General features: G+C 32.6%; 3 pseudogenes; all 3 read left to right on the top strand.

Moving 5' to 3' along the window:
- The first annotated feature begins 934 nt into the window (after positions 1 to 934).
- On the top strand, positions 935 to 2146 carry LOC149530915 (universal stress protein PHOS32 pseudogene; annotated as a pseudogene).
- A 4920-nt stretch (positions 2147 to 7066) lies between these two features.
- LOC149530914 (nucleoside diphosphate kinase 1 pseudogene) lies at positions 7067 to 8946 on the top strand (annotated as a pseudogene).
- An 831-nt stretch (positions 8947 to 9777) lies between these two features.
- On the top strand, positions 9778 to 11485 carry LOC149530913 (amine oxidase [copper-containing] gamma 1-like; annotated as a pseudogene).
- Positions 11486 to 13937: the final 2452 nt, after the last annotated feature.

Genomic DNA, 13937 nt, shown 5'->3' with positions numbered 1-13937 from the left:
CCAGCAAGACTTTCTAATGATCAATTTTGTAATCCATGGTTACTTTGTAGACAACTGCTATTTTTACATTGCATTTAGATCATTACTCGAAGGTAAGTTTTGATAGTTGGTTGTTGACCACTATGCTATTTAAGCATAATTTCTTAATTTGGTTGCTTACATGTTGGAAGTGTGACATTTAAGTCTAACCTCAATAATTTTATTCACCATCATAATGAACCTTCCTTTAAGCTTGGATATTAAAGTTCTATTATAATGTTTCTACCTTGTTCTTATTAGTTGTTTGAAAATAAAATATATATGTTTTATAATTTTCAATTATATAAATAAAATTAAATAAATAAGGATGTAGATTAAATAGATTAAAGATAAAAATTTAGATTGAATAGATTAAAGATTATAAATTTTATGAAAATTTTTATTGTAGAATGTAGTGCATTTTAAGCATAATTTCTTAATTTGGTTGTTTACTTATTGAATCACAATATCAAGATTTTATTCACAATCATTACCAACCTTCTTTTATGCTTAGACATGTAAGCCTATTTCAAAGCTTCCATGTTGATCTTATTAGTGCATAGGCTTATTGTGCCAACTTTGCTCCTTGGAAATGGGTTTTTTGACATAAATGTTTTGATACTTCTTACATTTTTAATTTTCCTATCACATAAAAAAGACTATTTTTAAGACTTTCTAAAAATTAAAGTTTGTTTTGTGGTTGTCAGACTCGTATCTAAATCATTGAAATGAGATTTAGTAGTTAAAAGTAGTTTTCATTCCTCAAATGAACCCTTTGTTCTAGTCCATTAAAGGGGGTCATCTTGTCAAAGTGGTCAGCATGGTCGATATGCCAAGGTAGATAACAATATGGAGCGATAATATCCTAAATTTACCCTACGTAAAACAATCTTTACCGGTACAAAGCCTTGTCAAAATGACAATACAAGTTCCAAACCCCACACCCAAAGAATTATCAAGGGTAAAAGTACAAAGCTATGTCACCTTTTAGGCCAAATTATCACCACAATTGAATTTAAGTATTTCAATCTAAAAATCAATTTTGTTCAAATATATGATCTAAAAAAATTCACTCTAGCTAAGTTATATATGGTCTCACACTTTTTCAATTGGAAATGTCCATTAAATTTAGGTTTTATACTAGTTTGTATCCAATTACTAAAGAAATAATATTATTTCAAAAAATTAGTGTATCAATAACTCTTACTATTTTTTATGATATCATTTTAATAACATATGTGTTCAATACAATTGATTAATTTTTTGTTGTCTTTGATGTTACACAAATGTCATAATAGTTGACAGTTAGTGCATGTCGAGCTCACTTGGTCAGTGAAGACACTCTAGTACATTTGACCCCATTTTGAGACCAAAATTTTTGACCATCTATTAAAATGGGGTCAAATTCATCAGAATATGCAAGGAAATACATCTTTTTTAAAAATCCATGCCTATGTTGGTCAATTAAAATAAAAAAAGTTCTATTTCATGTGAAGATAAATGCGCACTTGTTGAATGGGAAAAGTAAAAGGTCTTTACAGTGTGAAGGTAGTAGACATTGGCGTCAGCTCGGGCACCATATCAGCACATAGACTCCCTCCTTCTATTATCTATGGCCTAGGGACAACGTGATTCTAGTTCATGTGTACCCTGCAAGTGTCCTTTACAATGTTGATTGGGGTTCCATTGATCTCTTTGTTGAGGAAAAACAAACAGATGAGGAGTCGCAGCGGAAGCTCAAAGATGACTTTGACAATTTCACATCTACTAAGGCCACTAATCTAGGACAATCCCTTGTGGATGCCCATATTCCTTTTAAGATCCACATCATCAAGGATCATGATATGAAGGAGTATATCTGTTTGAAGGTCAAGAGGTTTGGCCTCAGTGTAGTTATAATGGGGAGTCAAGGATTTGGGGCTTCCAGGAGGAACTCAAAGGGCATGCTTGGTAGCATCAGCGACTACTGTGTTCACCACTCCGTCTGTCCTAATGTAGTTATAAGGTATCCTGATGAGGAGAAGGAGTGTAATCTTTCTAAAGTGCAGCCTACCAAGCTGCTAAAGGATTCCAAGTTAGAGATGAGGTTGTGCCTGAGGAGGATGAGGCGGATGAAGTTCATTCATAGGTAGGTTTCTAGCTTTTTAGCTTTGAAATTTTGTGCTTTTGATTGACTATGTTGTTTTGTATTGTGATTTGTGTGGATTTGACTTTGTGTGTAAGGTTTTGTATTGGATAAGTTAAAGAGTGGACTTTTTATTTTTTTGTTTTTCCAATAATTATTTATAAATTTTGGTGCTTTTGGTCCAAGTTAGGGTTTTAGTGTTGTTGTTTAGGGGTTTTGGGAGGTTGGTTTTGTGGTAGGGTTTATGGTGATTGTTTTTGGCATAGGGTTGTATGCTTTATAGGTTTGGATGAATGCCATGCTATCATTTATGCTATAAATAGGATTGGTTAGATTTAGAATCAATTTGGATCAAGTAAAGTACAATGGGTATAATTTTTTTTTCTGAATCATGAAAAACTCGGTGTACATTTCATGCAATGGATATAATTTTTTAAAAAACTTGCAAAGTTGATTTTTGGGATAGGGTATAGTGAGATTATCTAATTTTTGTTTGGGTGTTTTGTCATGATTTTCTATAATGAGTGGTGTAACTATAATTGTTTATTTTAGTGTCATCATATGAAATCACTAGTAAATTTCCTTAATTTATTTGGAAATATTACCAAAATCATAGCCCCTTATTAATTGTAGTAATACATATGCAATTTTTTTGAGTCATCTCTAAAGCTAGATTATGTTTGTTGTATGCCCTATGCCAACTAATTTTCTTGATGAGGTTAAACTTGATTGTAATAGCCCCAATCAAATTCATGATCAATAGTGTCATATCAATTTTAATTGTCTTTGTAGTCTTCTTATTGACATAGGAACAAATACCTATCTCAATGAGGAAAGAGAAATATGACTTGTGATCTCTAACTATCATCTTATGAACCTCAATCACTTACGTATGATGTCCAATAGGATCAACTTGTTGCTAGAACACTTGGGCATCTTGTATGGTGCTCTACAAAACCCAACCACTCTGACATAAGTGAGTTTTGAATTGGATTTTCCAATTGCCCTAATTTTTAGTTGAAATATTGCCTCCATTCATTCTTGCTTGCACAGATAAAAGCATCAAATAATATCTCTTTTGGCTTTTTGATCAGTTTGTTTCATCTAATTTTTCATTACCTGGTTTATCTTTTTTATTTACGATACATCCATCTCATTATACTTTATACAATTGTCCTATTTGTAACGAGGATTTTGAGGTTTCCACAGGTAAACACTTTTGATAGCAAGGTTTTCGTGAATATGATTATATATTTTTCTTCTATTATAAGAACAAGGTGGTGGTTGTATTTTTTTTTTGTCTTGTGACTTTTGTAGGATATAATGCAATGCATATTTAACAAGCTACATGAGCTCAAGTGAGCATGAGGACAAATGCTTAAAATGTTCGCCTTGCATTGAACAAATTTTATGACAATAACATTTACATGTTGCTTGATAACAACATTCCCAGAAGAATAACGTGTATAATAGTTGCAATGTCATTGAAATCCATGAAACACCAGTTTTAAACTTTAAAAGTGCCTAAAGTGGTGCATAGACAATTTTGAAAAGAATCTTCGCTGCCACACACCAATTATATAAGCCGGTGGTTTTAATGATATGAAGTTTGCAAGTGTACTGCACTCAATGAATTGTTGTAAGTTAAGAAACACACAATGCATGCAGGTGGAGGGTACTTAGTCAACTTGATGATAAAGGCTTATAAGGATTAAACACATCCTTAATAGGATTGAGATGTGCATGCTAATCTTTTACCTAGATTTTTTACTCAATTTTGAGCTTAGGATATGTGCCGAATATTTCACACAATGTTCTAGTTTGCTTTAATTACTAGCATTTTTTCCTTTTCTTATCTCCTATGAATGATAAGTGTCGACTTTAGAAGAATGTATTCCTATTTGTAGAAGCATATCCTTTATGTGTTGAATAATATTGCTTGTTTACTTTTACCTATAGGATAATTCACTTCGCTTATTATTATAACAGTCTGAGGAACTCTTGGCCTTCATGTCCTATAAAGGGTTCTAGTTTGCTATTGTTTTAAAACATAATTCATAAATCACAATAAGATGGAGACAATTTTGAAATTAGGACTTTCTATTTAGGGCTTTTCAAGTTTATCTATTTGTTGGCTATCATGGTCCTATAAGTTTTTTGGTCTTGTTGACGTTATAAAAATATTGATCATTAGTCCATTCAATCATGAAACAAGACTTCATAATTTGAAGGTTCGGGTCACACTACTAGACTCTTCATCAGATAAAAGAATGAAGCCAACCAATGTAATAATTATGTCCAATATTTATGCTTTTAGATAATGATGGGTCTAATAATAAGATTGAAATGTGCTCCTCCTAATGGAATTTTTGACAAAGAATGAAAAAAGACAACGAAGCACCTAATGAAGGAACTAGCCTCAACCAAAGCAGCTGACCACAAAAAATACCTTTTGAAAATGAGCAAGAATGCCAAATTTGAAGACTATAGCTAATGCTTCTTCAATGAATGTTGCTAAATTAGATGAGTTGATCAAGAAATATTCAACTGAGATCCCCACTAGTGAAAATGAATTATATAGAGATCCAAAGCCAGAACTTGTCACTGAGTTACCAATGAAGATTTTTCAAACAAAGCAGTTGTTTGATAAACCATCAACTAATGTTCAAATAGGCACAGAAGAAACTCAGTTGGAGAATGGCCAGGTATTGCATGATGAGGTTAAGGATGGTGTGATTAATAACAATTTTCTTTCTAAATCCCAGCAATGTTCTAGTTTTGTGACTCATGAATTTGAACATCTGGGGGACAGATTGATCAAATTAATGGATTGCAATACAGATTTTGTAGCTGTGAAAAATTGTTTCCTTACTAGCCTAAATAAAATTGGACTTGCAACCAATGTTACTAGTATTTATCAAAATTCACATACAGGTAGGTTGGGACAGGCTCGACTGTAGATTTTCAAGAAATAGGCTGAGATAAAGAGAAATTATTGTGGTAAAGAAAATGTTGTGGGTGCCCTATGCACGTCAATATGGGACTACATGACATGAAAATTAGCCTTTTGGTTTTCATTTGAAGGGGCTTCATTCTACAATGGTTGTATGTCATGAGTGCTATTTTTGGACAAGGGATGTCTGTAAACTTTCTACTTCGAAGTTTTTATTTGGAATGCATTTTTTGGTCTAATGAGAAATGGTTTGGTGATGTTTAGTATAATATCATGTTTATGTATAGGGTGTTTAAAGAAACTATTGTCTAGAATAGTAGAACAAGGTGGTGCATTCAATTAATTAGCCCTTTAACAATATGATTGAATGAATGACTCAAAGGTTGTCAACATGGCCAAAGTAGCCTATGGGACCTCCTAAGTAATGAAAATGCTCTAAAGTAGGTTAGCTGGAACATTAGACCCTTTGTAATTGCTTCTTTAAGTGTGTTCATGGACATTTAATTTTGATCACTAAGTTTTCTATCATGTCTCACTATTTTTTCAAAAGTACCTGAATTGTACCTTCTAAAATCTCCCAAAACATGGAGTGGATGTCATTGTATGTTGGGCACTCCATGATAAATGCCACTCTGTCTCTACCACTCCTATGTTGCAAAATATTGTCTTTTTTCATTCTTCCCCAGGTACCTACCTATTTCACTCAAATGATGAGAACTTGTCCTAAGCTACATTATGGGAACTTTATCTCTCCATTTGGTATTTTCTCCTTAATATATGCTTTCTATTTGTGATCTTCGAGGGTTTGAATTCTTTGATATAATTGTCTTTTTTGTGCCCATTTTTTTTTTACCATACAAGACTTCTGAATTTTCCTTTATGGACTTCTTTATTCTATCATTGTCATTGGGATTTTTTTTGCACATCAACTTTCCATTTTTTGTTCTTTTGGCATTTTGCTTCATCCACAATCTCTTCCTCCTTTCGTGTCTCTCCTCTGTGAAATGTAGGCCAATGATTGTTTTCACAAATTCATTTTTCTTAACATCATAAACCTCTTTTGGGAGGTGATGATGGATAAGGGTACAAGAGGAGGGCTCAAGATATATGTAACTCTCCCTTATAGATATACAGCTACAACCTGCCCAGATTATATAACTAGATGGATTTGTGGGTTCAATTAGGTAATTAGATGTTGCATAATTTGTTGGCCTACCTAGATTTTATTTTATTTGTCAAGGTCATCACCACCAATATGTAGAAGCACTAAATCTTCAAGTTGTTGTATGACTGTTCATGGGGAATACCAATTGATGTTGCTATCCATAGTCAATGAATTAAAGTTATAATTTAGACTATCAAAGTATCACTGTCCCATACCCTTTTGGCTAGACTATCATACCACTAGAATGACCCCTTTGTTTTGTTTATGTTATACCTTATAGCAATGGGTTGTTCTAAATTGCTGATGTTTGTAAGTGTTCAAACCTGTAATGAATTTTAATGATGTAGTTTGTGTTATTTGCAATGAGTGAAATTAGTTGTGATTAAATTAGTAATATATTTAAAATTGAGAGATGTTCGACATGTTTTTTGATGTCTATGTGTTACTGATAGTGCAATTTGTGATCTATTTTTCTGTTATTGTTAATGTTGACTTCCAGTGGAAGTGTTTGATTTTAATTCATAAAAGTTCATGAAATTTTACTTATGCTAGTAGGCTCACATTGTAGAATGTGTTTGATAGTATCACTTTTTTGGTTTGTTTGCATGAACTTTACTAAATGAGATGAACTATTGGTTTCTTCCTCTATATTTTTTCATTTGTAATGTTGTACTATATATTGTGCAAGAGTTTGAAGGAATATTCTTGGGTGGATAATGATTATTTCCTTAGTTCTATATGTCTTCATTTGTAATTTTGTACTATGTGTTGTGCAAGAGTTTGAAGGAATATTTTTGGGTGGATAATGATTCTTTCCTTAAGTATATACGTGGGTGAAATCATTTCAAGGTTTGAGAAAAAGGGATATTATCTGAAAGGTAAGAATCAAACCCTTTTGTGTAATCGAACTTAACAACAACATAATATAAATTATTTTGATGGATCGCTTAGGAAAACTAAGTTATTGTTATCATGTAACAATTCTAATATGAATTGAACTTATTGTTAGGTCTGAAAATGGTCTCTGTGGAAAGATCATTTGCCGAGAAACACTACAAGGACCTATCTACAAAACCATTCTTTGGTGGTTTGGTAGAGTACATTATATCTAGCCTAGTGGATGCTATGGTCTGGGAGGGTAAAAATGTGGTTGCAACTAGCCGAACAATCATAGGAGAAAAAAATCCCCTGGCTTCTTCCCCTAGAACAATTAGAGGCCATTATGCAATTGAGATAGGAAGGTTAAAAATGTAACCCTGAATATAAGAGAACATAAATTTATTGCTCATGTTACTTTAATTAAAATTGCAACATAGAATTTTTTCTTTTTTTTAGCTTCATCAATTCTTAATGCACTTTTCTTGTTGTGTGTATAGCTCTTATGGTCTTATCCAGATTATGATGTGTCATTTGTATGCCATTGATTAAATTAAAACACCCAAACCATGTCTTCAAAGTTTTGACAATGCATCAAGTTTTCATACAATGCTGTTGTTTCTATTTTTATAACCTTTGTAAAAGGCCAACTCTTAATCCTCTTGACTTAGGTATATGTTGCTCTTTGGCTAAGTAGTTATGTTAAAAGAGGAATATCTATTTTGTGGAATTTATGAGGACTTTTACCCTACCATCATCTTCACCCATATTGAGGGTTTTTTTTTACATCATTTTTTTGTTAGTGCTTGCCATTCATTTTGGTAAATGATTGTGCTATGAGGGGTATGAATGTGTGGTTAGATTTTCCCAAGGATTTATTTGTTACAGTCATCTACACACACTTTGAAGATCTGAATCCACTCTTTTGGAAGTGATTGTGTGTTTTCCCTTGGGTAGGGGATTGTCAGAAGGGATGCATCTATGATGTGAAGTTTACCTAGGTCTTTAAGTTTTTAGTTTACACCTTGCATCATTTGCAACCACAGCTTAAGTTTGAAGCTAGATCAATGCTAATAAAGTCAAGAAATCACAAATTTACACATTTGAATGTAAACTTTTATCTCCTATTTATGTTTCTTCTACTGCCAATTTAAGAAGAGTTAATGGTTAGATTTTCTGTCACTAAAGTTTCAATAAAGCACTTACTATGAAGATGAGCCATAACCCCAATTTTCACAACTAAATATCAACATCACAGCTTTGTAAATTTGTGGTGGACAACAACTAATTAAGATGATCCCAAACTATGATACTAAGATTACTATACAACTGAACCTAGAAAATAGAAGGCTATTGATATGGAATATGGAAGCCTAATAATGAGGATTGTCATTTTCAAAATTTGTTTCTATTTTTAGTTTTTTCTTTGCCAAATTTTAGTTTGCAAGTTGAATATACATTCATAAATGACAAAATGTTAAGGGAACACACATCAAGCATGTTTGAGTAAATATGGGGAGGAAGGCTCTATTAAACTAGTTTTTTTGATGGATCTTGTAAGTGTAATCGTAGATGTCTAGCTAATGTAGGAAATAATTCAAATTCAATTTTTATAACAATTTGGGAAACTCTTTTTTGGATTGTTTAAAAAAATTGTATCCTATTGTTCTAATAATATGCAATGCTTGCAGGAATTTCATACATGGTAGTGATGTAGTGGAAAGTGTAAAGAAATAAATTGCACTATGGTTTCCAGAGGGTGTGTCTGACTGGCAGAGCAGTCTGCATCCTTGGGTTTATGAGTCTTGAGATTTGTGATCCATTTTAATGTTTATATTTGAGAAGTTTTTTGGATGTTACTGAGGTACTTATTTCATCTCATATCCCAAGAGTAAAATGCTCTTAGTATTTTTTCTAGAGTCTACTTATTCTGTTATGGTAATTAAGAAGTGCATGGTTCTAAATTTTCCAGTTTGAGACTTATCTGTTGATACTTGAAGTTGTATGTTCACAAGTATATCATCAATTATAATACATGGTTTTAGCAATAATAGATTAAAGAATGGTGGTCTGGCATATGGTGTTGGTGTTTATCTTGCTCCTGAAGATTGCTCCTACCTGAGGTATGAAAGATTATGTTCAAAGATGATGTCTTGGTGGGGTTTTTTTTAAATGTTTGAATTCCAAAATATTCTTTCCTTTCATACACATATTCTTTATTTAAGAAGGAATGTTTGACTTACTATTATTGCTTATTCTTTATAGTGTTCCATTTTCAGACTTGGACATTAATGAGGAACAATATGTTGTGTTGTGCCGAGTTATTTTGGGGAATGTTGAGGAAGTTCCTCTTGGTTCTCTTCAATTTCATCTGAGTTGTGAAAAGATTGATTCTGGCATTAACGATATCCCCATTCCAAAGCATTACATTATTTGGAGCACTCACATGAATACACACATTCTTCTAGAGTATGTTGTCAATTTTAAGCCTCCTCACTAGTATCAAGGGGAATAAAAGCTCGATATTCCTCATTTTCAAGAGGTTCCTTCTGATTTTGAAAGCTAAATACAAAGGAGAAATTCCTTTGATTCTTGTTTCTATTTTTGATCTAGTGAAACTAGTTCAATGCCTCAGAATCAATGAAATTTCCTTGTTCTCATCTCCTCACTCTCTTTGTGTTGTTTAATTATTTTTACCTTCACATATGAATGAGTTGATTGCTATTCTAGATATATATGTTGTCTATAAACTATTTGCAAGAAATTCCTATGGTTTTCTCTTTCTCTTGGTATTTGTAGATTCTTTACATAATTGGTGTTATCCATGAGAATTTCTTGACATTCTACTTGGACATGGATATTGATGGTAGAGACAACTCCTTTCTTCAGGTGAAGATGGTGAAGCATAGGGTGAAGGATGGATCAATTCCAAGGAAAAGTTTTTGGATAATAAAGATATACATTGCCAAAACAGAGAAGGATGCTCAAATTAAGCTGAACCTCTATCATCCATCCAAGTTTCATATGATTAATCCATTGAGGAAGACAAAGATAGGAAATCCAATAGGATAGAAAATTGTCTATGGGGGCATAGCCACAAGCTTGCTTGATCAAAATGATCCTCCTCAACTCTGAGGTTCCTTCACTAACAACCAGGTCTCTACTAGAATTTGAATTTCATTTTTCTTTTAAATGTTGGTGAACTTTTTCAGTAATTAGTGATGCTAGCATGGCACCCTTTCCTGGCATGAAAGATTTTTGACCTAAGCTATAATCAATGAGGTCACAAATAAGGGACCCCATCCCCAATTATCAATACCGATGCTCAAACCTATGAGTACATTAGAGCATTGAAGGTGACCAGTGATGTTGGCATAACACTCTTCCAATACATGAAACATGAAATGCTTTTGACCTAGATCTATAAATCAGTGAGGTCACAAACAATGAACCTCATTCCCAATTATCAATATTGATGCTCAAACCTACTAGCACATTAGATTGTTAAAGGTACAAAACTATGATCACAATGAGCCAACAAGAGTTTGAACCTTTATGGTCACAACAATATCAGCATCATAAAACCAAAACACTATGGGATGAACCCAATCAGACTTTGAATTTCATCTCTTATATTTGTTTTCAAAATTAATGTTGGTATATGTGGCCAAAACCAAATTGTGCACTGTAGTTGGCCATGCCTATTTTTGTCCATTTTTTTTGTTGAATTTTATTTAGAATCAAAACTAAACATTAAGTTTGAATCTACCTCGCTTGATGGCACTAAACACTTTTTCATGTATTAGATATGGATAACTCCATACAACTGTAGTGAGGATTGGGCTGGTGGGCTATATTCTTATCAAAGCCAAGGTGATGATACTCTGGCTGCGTGGTCTAATAGGTAATTTTGAATACCATGGAATTCATACATTTACAGCAAGTTTTTCATGGACACAAATAGATTAATGTATTGCTATAGATTGAGTTGCATTGAATTAGTTTCTATAAGTTGAACTTACTCAAATCTCAAATGACAGAATCACTTTCCCCAAATTTCTATTAAGTTTTAATAACCAAACTTATCAGACTCAATTTATAAAAGGGACCCAATCTTTATATGAAGCTCTTTATGATTTTGTGTTTTAGGGATCACCCAATTGAGAAAAAGGACATTGTACTCTGGTACACAATGGGCTTCCATCATCTTCCTTGCCAAGAGGACTACCCAATCATGCCAATAGTCTCTTCTACTTTTGAACTGAAGCCAACAAACTTCTTTGAAAGAAATCCTATTATGAGGACTACACCCATGTCTAACAAGGACCTTCCAACATGTTCAATGTGAGCTCCATGAACATTTTCACCTTTTCATCATGCACTAAAAGAAGTATAGGAGCCAAATATAAGGTCATGTCTGTTAAATCCACAACTTTATTGTATGATAAAAAATGACCATTTTTATATTGTGGATAAAAATGTTATACAAATGGTCGAAGGTACTTGTTTTAATGACAAAGTACATGACATAAGCACTTAAATGGACCTTCCAATATGTGTAATGTCAGCCTCATGAACATTTTCACCTTTCCACCTGCTCTAAAAGTTGTAGAGTAGTCAAATTTTAATTCAAGTCTATTAATGTATACTCGGTTAAATCCACAAATTCATCTTGTTTATTTTTTCAAATTCTCAATCAAGGTGGTATAGGCATTATAAAGAAATAAGGACATTGCTTTTGATTTTACAAATAAAGTTCTTAGAGACATAGTTTTCAATAAGGACATTGCATCTGATTTGACAAATAAAGATCTTACAAACTTATTTTTCAGCAAAAATAAATACTTTATGTAATAAATCAATGTTAGATGGTTCAAAAATATTATATAATCTCCAATCTATAATTTAAACTTTTGTATGAGATAAAGAAATCGTGATCAATTAATAAATGTTTCATTGTTGGTGTGAATTAAAACATACAAAAACTCCATGTTGGACTACCAATGTAAACAAATCATGATCAATTAACAAATGTTTCATTGTTAATGTGAACTAGCTTACTCAAACTCCATGTTGGAATGAATGATCGATCTAATTCTCCCAGGCAAGCTTGCATGGCTCTACTCAAAGTCCCTCTTTGGCATAGTTGAGTGTGTATCCCTCTCCTTTCTTGGCCTACTAATCTCTCAAGGAGTTATTTCATTACTTCAATTTTTTTTTTCGTTGACTATAGTTTTATCTTGTTTACTAAATCTATTTGTACTTATTGCTAATATAAATGTTTTGTGTTTTGTTTGTCTGGATCTCTACTTTGGTAGTGATTTTCTTTAGCAGGAGTAGTTTTGGGTGGAGCTTTGTATGCTCTTGGTAGCTTTTATGGTCGACAATACTTGAAGTAAGTTCACATTTCCAATTTTTAAGTTGCGTGTATGTGCATCCAAATAAGGTGATTTTGTAATCAATTTACATATCTTTGATGTGTTAGTGTTATTATATTTAGTCTAGCTTTTTACTTTAGCTATTAAATTGGAGGGAAACAATAATAAATTGTACATAATACATGAAAGACTATTGTGCTTCACATATAAACCCCACAGGAAGTAGGTCTGTGTTTCATAGCAAACTTGTAGTGTAGGGAAAATGTGGGGTACTTGTTGAGGTGCAAATCTTCAGTTATTTAGCCAATTGAAGTCATTTATCTCAACATATGGCTACTAAAGTTGTTCATCTAGACAACATGACGAAGATGAGTAGTTAGTATGTTCTTCAAGTTCCTTTCTAAATTTTTTACTATGAATTTGTTCCAGTTGCAATACAGTAGTTTTACAAACATATTTCTATCGATACTACATGGATCCTCAAACTTGAGTTTATAGAAGTCTTAGAAAGTGCATCTTTTAAGCTAAATTTGTCTCATGGATCATATGTTACAACTATCAAATTATATATCAAATTTGTGTGATCTTCATTAGGCAATTTATGGTAGGTCTTTCCTGGATTAATCACAACTGCACGCATTTTTTGGAACTATTGGAAAAAAGATAATGGGAAAGGACTAACACCATGCTGTAGAAAAACTACATATGTTGGGTTGTTTATTATTTGTTTCTTTTTGTTCATAAGTAAAAATGGATCTATCATGTAACTATGTACCTCTAGCACAATTTTTTTTTTTTTTTTTACTGCATAGTATTTCATGGAGTTTGATATATTTATAAATATTGTATGTTGTCAACATATTTATTCAATAGCTGTAAATAGTAACACTACCTATGATTATGAGATTCATGCTTGCTTTATAGGTTTTATGAGATTGGTGTTGCATCTGCTCTATATGCAAATGTTGGATATTCTCAATCTAATATATTTATTGCTTTGGCTCACCTAGGATACAGTTTAGTAGGCCTCTTTAATCATTGTATATTTTGGTGGAAATGATTCTTTGGATTCTCACCCCTCAGGGTTAGGTCCTCATGTACCACTTCCTGAATACATTGAGAACATTAAGAGAATTGCAACCTATCTCTAGGTACAATTTTCATTAGTATTCTGTGTTTGGATTTCTTCAATTTCATTTGAAAGATACATATATTTCAATTTTTATGATGACAATTATCTAATTTGAGTTTGGGGTAAACAAATCAGGACCTTTCAGATTTGACATGCTTGATTTTTTTAGTTGCCCACCTATTAATGAACATTTGATTAGTAGTGCTTCAAGGTACTATTCTTCTTGTGTGTGTGTAATGGTTCACAATTTCATGATTCCATAATCTACCTATTTGGCCTAACTTTTTTGC

Source organism: Cupressus sempervirens, chromosome 11 (genome assembly GCF_028749045.1).
Source record: "Cupressus sempervirens isolate cs-2001-9-10 chromosome 11, ASM2874904v1, whole genome shotgun sequence".
NCBI lineage: Eukaryota > Viridiplantae > Streptophyta > Pinopsida > Cupressales > Cupressaceae > Cupressus > Cupressus sempervirens.
Note: the sequence above shows the minus strand (reverse complement) of the source record. Positions and strands in the feature narration are given on the sequence as shown.